The sequence below is a fragment of the Limulus polyphemus genome, unplaced genomic scaffold (genome assembly GCF_000517525.1).
Source record: "Limulus polyphemus unplaced genomic scaffold, Limulus_polyphemus-2.1.2 Scaffold11384, whole genome shotgun sequence".
Lineage (NCBI taxonomy): Eukaryota > Metazoa > Arthropoda > Merostomata > Xiphosura > Limulidae > Limulus > Limulus polyphemus.
This window is the reverse complement of record NW_013676994.1, coordinates 7,599-14,216: the sequence shown is the minus strand read 5'-3', so window position 1 is coordinate 14,216 and position 6,618 is coordinate 7,599. Positions and strand designations below refer to the sequence as shown.

Genomic DNA, 6,618 nt, shown 5'->3' with positions numbered 1-6,618 from the left:
AACAAGGATGTTTTTTTTCTAGGTTCTTATGTACTCAGGAGTAATATTTATGATAATATTAAGCTTCTTTTTTTTTCTGAAATGGTCTTACCTCGATCCTGGACTGCCCTCTAAGCATTGCTAAAAAATTTTGTTACCAGCGCACCAGTCTTTTACACCCCATCAGTTTCGCACCAATTCAGAATATGTGCTAATCATGTGACTACCCTCCACCAATCATACTGTGCCCTCTATACTAGCACAGGTAGGTACCTCTACTATCTTAGAGTAATCCTCACTTTCTTGATTGGCATTCTAATGTATAAATGTGTTTTAACTCGCTCTCCATGTGACTACAACATTTTCATTGTGCTTGATCTCAAATTTGTATTAATTTCGACTTCTTGTGATTGATTTCCATTGTTTCTACTCGTTTGTTTTAAAAATATTTCTGTTTTCCAAATTCTAATATGTTTATATGAATTCAAGATTTAATATGGTGGATGATATAATTCCCACGACAACAGACAATGGTTCTCACATGAGTCTTAGGGTTGACAGTGTCTGCTAGGGAAACACAGGATTTAGTTCACCGGAAGTTTGTGTGTTACATTCGGCTGACGATTTATTCCTTTCATGTTACAATTTTTTACGAGGATGGATATAACTACTGAGTGAAAATTTCTTTCTACAGCACTTTCCACCTGTTACTACACCTCCATATTATCTCCTGGGTTAGGTATTGTTCTATTTCCCAGGTAATCTCTGGTAACTTTTTCAGTGCGTTTTTCTTACTCCCAGTTGGTATACCCACGTTTAGCGAGTTTATAGGAACTTGAATGGATTGACTTAATTTCCACACACAATAATTTAGGTCTTTCATGTCTTCTCTGCTCAGTATTTGGCAAGTTTGATTTTTATAATTCTTTTATCACCTAAGTTTCTTTAGTTTATATTTGTGTTTAGAGTATGATTATAATTTTCTTTTTGTTTAATTTTTGGTATATGTACGGGTTTTTCATGATAATTGCTACTTGAGTAATTACCTCTTCAACTGAGTTTGTGGATGGGTTGGTTTTTTATTTGTACATCTTTTCACTGTTTATGTTATTTACAAACTAAATAACATAACTTTTTTCTTTACTACTAATCACATCTAATTAGGAACTAGATTTGAGTAAAAAATTATTATTGTTAACTGGGTGTCTTTTTATTCTCATGTTCTTCAGAGTAGATTTTAGTTTTGTGTCCTTTGTCTTATCGATTCTACGAGTGGACTTATAAATAAATTCTAAATGTATGTGTCTTTTATCTTCTAAGTTCCTTTAGTGGTTTTGTACTTTAGGTGTTGCTTATTGATATATGTTTTAGGTTGAATTTCATTGTTTTGCAGGTTCATTATTTTTATCTATACTCTAAAAATGTCTAGGTTTTATTAGTTCATTAGTACGTTCTTTAAGTATGTGTAGCTTATGTGTCTTTTTGGCTACACTTCATGACAGTTCTGTGGGTTCTCTGGATTCTTATCTGAAGGTTTCTGTCCTTAGTTCCACTCCTCTCCTATCCACTTCCAACATCATCTTCCCTACTCCTTGGGATTGTAGTTCTTCCAGTTGTTTTGCCTTGTCTATTCAAGACCTCTTTAACAAAAGGGCTGTCAATTGGGTGGTGCCCATTCAGTCTTGGTTTTACTCCCATCTATTTGTTATCCCTCGACAGATGGGAAATTGGAGACCCGTCATAGACCTATCCCGTTTGAATTCTTATCTGGAGCCAACTAGCTTCCCCATGGAATCCTGCCTCTCACTTTTGGGGGTTTTCCCCGTGACTCTGGATGATCAAGTTATTGTAACAGATGATTATCCTCATATTCCAACTGGTCCAGTGTCACATCATTTTCTTTGGTTCATCCATGTGGATCGTGTTTTCCAGGTATGGGTACTGCCGTTCAGTCCTTCTTTTGCTCCATGTGTTTTGTTGAGTGGTACACTCTTTTGTAAGTCATTTTGAATCTCTTATTGCATTGGGGATTTTTCTTTCATTCTCATCTTCATTGGGCCCAGCCTTCTTCACTTTTGCTCAGGATATGGTGTGGGTAATCTCAATGGCCCTATCTTCTCCTTTTCTCACTGCACGAGGCATTCTCTCTCTCTTTTGAGGATATGGGCTTCCTTGGGTTGAGCTCACATGCGTTCCCGTCAGTGGATGCTTCTCCACTAATAGAACTTCTCCCACAATCCCATGGACCATTCCATTATCCTTCCCCCTGGAATGAGGACCAACCTTGCTTGGTGGCTCAATAGGGAACTGTCCATGATGGGGGTTCCCATTACTCAACCATGTCTGGGGTATCATCTGTTTACTGAGATTTCCATTTGATGGTCTGTCAAGGAGGCTACTCTCCCTTCTAGCGTCCAGGAACTTTTTGCAGTTTGTCAGGTTCTGTATTTTCCTCCCACTTCTGAGGGGGGCAGGTGGTTATGGTTCATTCTGACTATTCCACTGTTGTCAGCTATATCACCAAGTACGGAGGAACCAAATCCAGATCTCTGTGTTTTCAGGCACTGGATTTTCTTTACTGGGCCCATAACCACTACATGGTGATCTTGGTGTGTCACGTTCCCAGTTTGCTGAATCTAGTGGATGATCGCTTATCTTGACCTAACCAGGTTATTCCCATGAAGTGATTATTTCTTCCATGGGTATTTCAGTGGGTGTGTTCTCAACTGGAAACACTGCACATAAATGTGTTTGCCAGCCACTAGAATGCCAAATTCTTTCCTTGTGGTCTCTGTTTCCACACCTTTCAGCTCTGGGAGTAGATGCATTCAGTTAGGTTTGGAGGGGTTTTTCACTTGTATACCTACCCTTCGATCAGACTCCTCTGCAGAGTTTTTCCCTTTTCCAGACCATTCCTTGTCATGTCCTGCTCATTGCTCGGTATTGGCTGACTTAGACACAGTTCCATCTGGTCTGGCCCTTGCTGGAGTGACTCCTCTCCAGAGTTTTTCCCTTCTCCAGACCATTCCTCGTCATGTCTTGCTCATTGCCCGGTATTGGCCGACTTAGACATAGTTCCATCTGCTCTGGCCCTTGCTGGAGTGACATCCCCTGCCCTTACCTCTGTCTTGTCTCATTCTCACCTCTGACAACCGTGATCTGACATGGTTCATTCCAGTGTTACCATACTCTATCTGCATGCATGGATTTTGTCTGATCTCTTGCCTCAGTTTATGGACTGACGTCTAGTGTAGCAACTTTCTTTGCTCATACCTTTCAACCTTCCTCTTTGTCTGTGTACCAGAGGCATTGGTGTTCCTTCAGACTTTGGTCCATTTGCTGTGGCTACCACCCATCCTGTCCTTCTGTTCCTTATCTGTACCAGTTCTTCACCTGGTTGTTTGATCAGGGTTTGTTCGTGTAAGCTGTTGTTAGTTATAAGGCTGCTGTTTTGAACCATTTCCATTCTCCCACTTCTGGAAATTCTTTCTCCTCCCCAGTTATTTACCTCCTTTTCCATTCCTTTTGTCTTGTCCATCCACAATGTCTTTTTGTCTGTCGGATTTGGATCTCAATGTTACCCTTCATACCCTATCCAGTTTTCCTTTTGAACCCATTGCAATGTGTTCCCTGAACCATCTTTCCCTTCAAACCTATTTCCTCCTTACATGGGGTTATTGTCATTCTGATATTTATGCCATTAATGTTTCCAACATCCTTTGCTGTTCCTCATGTGTTATCCTCTATCTGGGTTGGACCTTTCTTCCCAAGACATCGGTTGCCTAGGAAAGTTATTTAGCCTTTTCTCCTATTTCCTTACCTTCCATTTCCCATGTGTACTCCCAATCGGATCCACATTTACGACTTTGTCCAGTTTGTTCCCTGCTATGTTATTAGGCTTGTGGTTCTCATTTCTGTCTATTTGTTCTATGGAATTCCTCTGTTTTGAGTGATATATTACCTACTACATTCACTTGTTGGATTTGTCAACTCATATGACTGGTGTATTCTGACTTGTCCATGGAAGGTTGCCTGTGTTCAAATGCTTGTGCTCTTGAGGATTACTGCCAGTACTCACCACTACGGAGTACCAGAACCTATTTCTTGAATAATTTAACCAAAGTTTTATACAGTCTTTTCAAACACTGCTATGTTTCTTGTATTTCATAGAGTATTAATGAAAAGGTTATATCAAGAGCAGACAGCAGAAAGAGCAACTCATAAATGAAATTTGCTGATTCTTTTAATAATAGAAATAACATATTAATAAGTAAGAAATAGAATGTATTGATAACTAAATATATTTAGCATAGGTTAATAAAGCAATTTCTGTTGACATGCTCTTGAAGACCATTGGTTTTTGAAAGTATTTTGATCAAAAGCCATTAAGAATGAGTTTATGGGGTGTAAAGTGCCTTGAATTGGAAATGAGACTAATTCTATGAAGACCAGTAATTGATAATGAAACCAATTTTAGAGGAAAACGAAACTTTACATGTAGCTTAGAACCCTTTCTAAACATTGAAGCCAGAAATTATATTGGTGGTGATATTTTTTAAGGTGTAGATTGTTTTACGTTTAACGTTTATTCAGTGTGTTGCAAGGAAGGAATGTTGTGTATGCAGTACACACGCGTATGAGAAAGATTTTGTGCTCCAAAGAGTATTCTGGGAGTCATAGATAAACATACATGTATATGCTTTAATCAAAGCTCTGTTTGTGTACATTATTAATTAATTAAAAAGACATTGAAATTGTGAAGAACATCAGATGTACAAATTTGGGTGACATTGACTCTCTCTCATACTATATATGTGTTTGCAAGATCTTACATATACTTTAGTATAAAGGAAATAGATTACATATTTACAGAAGTATGAAGAGTGGTATGTTTTAAAAGTTTCATAGTATGTGTGTGTTCTGAAGTAAAGCTTTAGCCCCTTAGCGGTGCATTTCTCATCATAGTAGTCGATACAAAATGTATCTAGATATTGATGCTGCAATACGACAGAAGTTTTACCAACGGTTTGTTTCAAAGTTTGACGGTCTTGTCTGTAATTTGTTATCTATATTACTAACATTGTCTTATTTAAGTACTTCACATTTTACAGTGCTTTTTCAAATTCTCAGGTTTGATTAACTAAATGGTAGCTTGCCAAAAATAAAAAAAAGTTAATATCTAACTATTTTGTTATTGTTAATTTGTTATTTTACTTTGCATGTAATGTTTTTTGATAAAAGAAATGAGTACAGCAATTAGTACTCAATACTTATCTTTAATTATTAAATCATTATTTTTCAGCAAAAATACTTCATTAGAAATTCTGATTTTTTTCTGTACAAAAGACTTATAATGTTTGCTGAAAGCTTGCCAAATTTCTTGAAGATACATAAATCATATCATATCAGAAAATGTAATGATACAATCATATCATGGCTTCACAATACGATACTCATATCATATCGCTGTATCGCCACACCTTTAATATATTTATATTCACACATACACTGAATTAATATCACATGAACATACCACTTCATATCATTTACTGTGCCACATTAGAAAGGAAAGGGTAATAAACATGTTGATTTACTTTCTTTGAAACTTAAACACCCAGATTGCAGAGTTTTACAAACATTTTAGGGTATATTAATTACTGTGTACCCATTGAAAAATGAATATAGACTAAAAAATGTTTGTCATATTTTTTCTTATTTCAAGTCTATGAATATTTCCATCTCATCTATAACATACTAAAAGTACTTCTATGTTAATAAGCTTTTAGGCTTAGAAATGATATAAGTTTGCAACCTTTTAAAAATTCACCAGAGGCTAAGAGTTTGTGTTTTGCATTTTCTTCTATGTAGGGCTTATATAAATTACTGGATTTCCATATATTTTGCTAAGTAAATTTGAGGTTTAGCCACAGCTAAAGAATGAATAAGTGTGTTTATAATTTCAGGTACAGTTTTGAAATACTCAATCAAACAGTTGTTTTATTTTGTTAAAATGTTTCTGGAGTATTACCAAAATGGTTTTTGTTTCACCTATTTCTTTATAGAATTTATCAATGAGTTTTGCAATATGTTTTACCTGTAGAAATTATAAGTCTACACATTTATGTTACATAATTGTGTTTTGAATTTATTAGGATATTTTATGTTTCTCATGACTCCCAAGACCTGAAAATCTTCAGTTACATTGCAAGAGAGGGAGGAAGTAATGTTTTCAAATGCAGTGTATTCAAGTCCAAGAAAAAAGTAAGTTAATGATACTTTGAAGTATAATAACAATGCATTAGTAATGATTCTACATGTGTTGTTAGCATTGTACTTTTAGCAAACTTATTCAAAGATATTATTAGATATTCTTACTGATCCTCAAGCTAGCAGTTCCTTCATTATTTAATACATCTTTGCTAAATTCAGTGGGTTGACAGCTGGCATATATAAACTTCTTCATAAAGTAAAATAGTAAGAACAGAAACACAGCTACAGTGGATAAAAAAATTAGATTTTTAGAGAAAAGTCACCTTTAAATCACTATGATAGTAATTTATTTACTTGGCACTGTTTCAAGCAAATGCTCTTTTTCAAACCAGAAACAAGCCCGTCGGTTAATGTCATTAATGTCAGACT

General features: G+C 35.9%; 1 long non-coding RNA gene across 1 annotated transcript; it reads left to right on the top strand.

Annotated features, from left to right (window-relative positions):
- Positions 1–6: 6 nt before the first annotated feature.
- On the top strand, positions 7–6,245 carry LOC111083818. The gene is made up of 2 exons (XR_002609265.1): positions 7–244; positions 6,132–6,245. It is a non-coding gene; the product is annotated as an uncharacterized LOC111083818 (long non-coding RNA).
- The last annotated feature ends 373 nt before the right edge of the window (positions 6,246–6,618 follow it).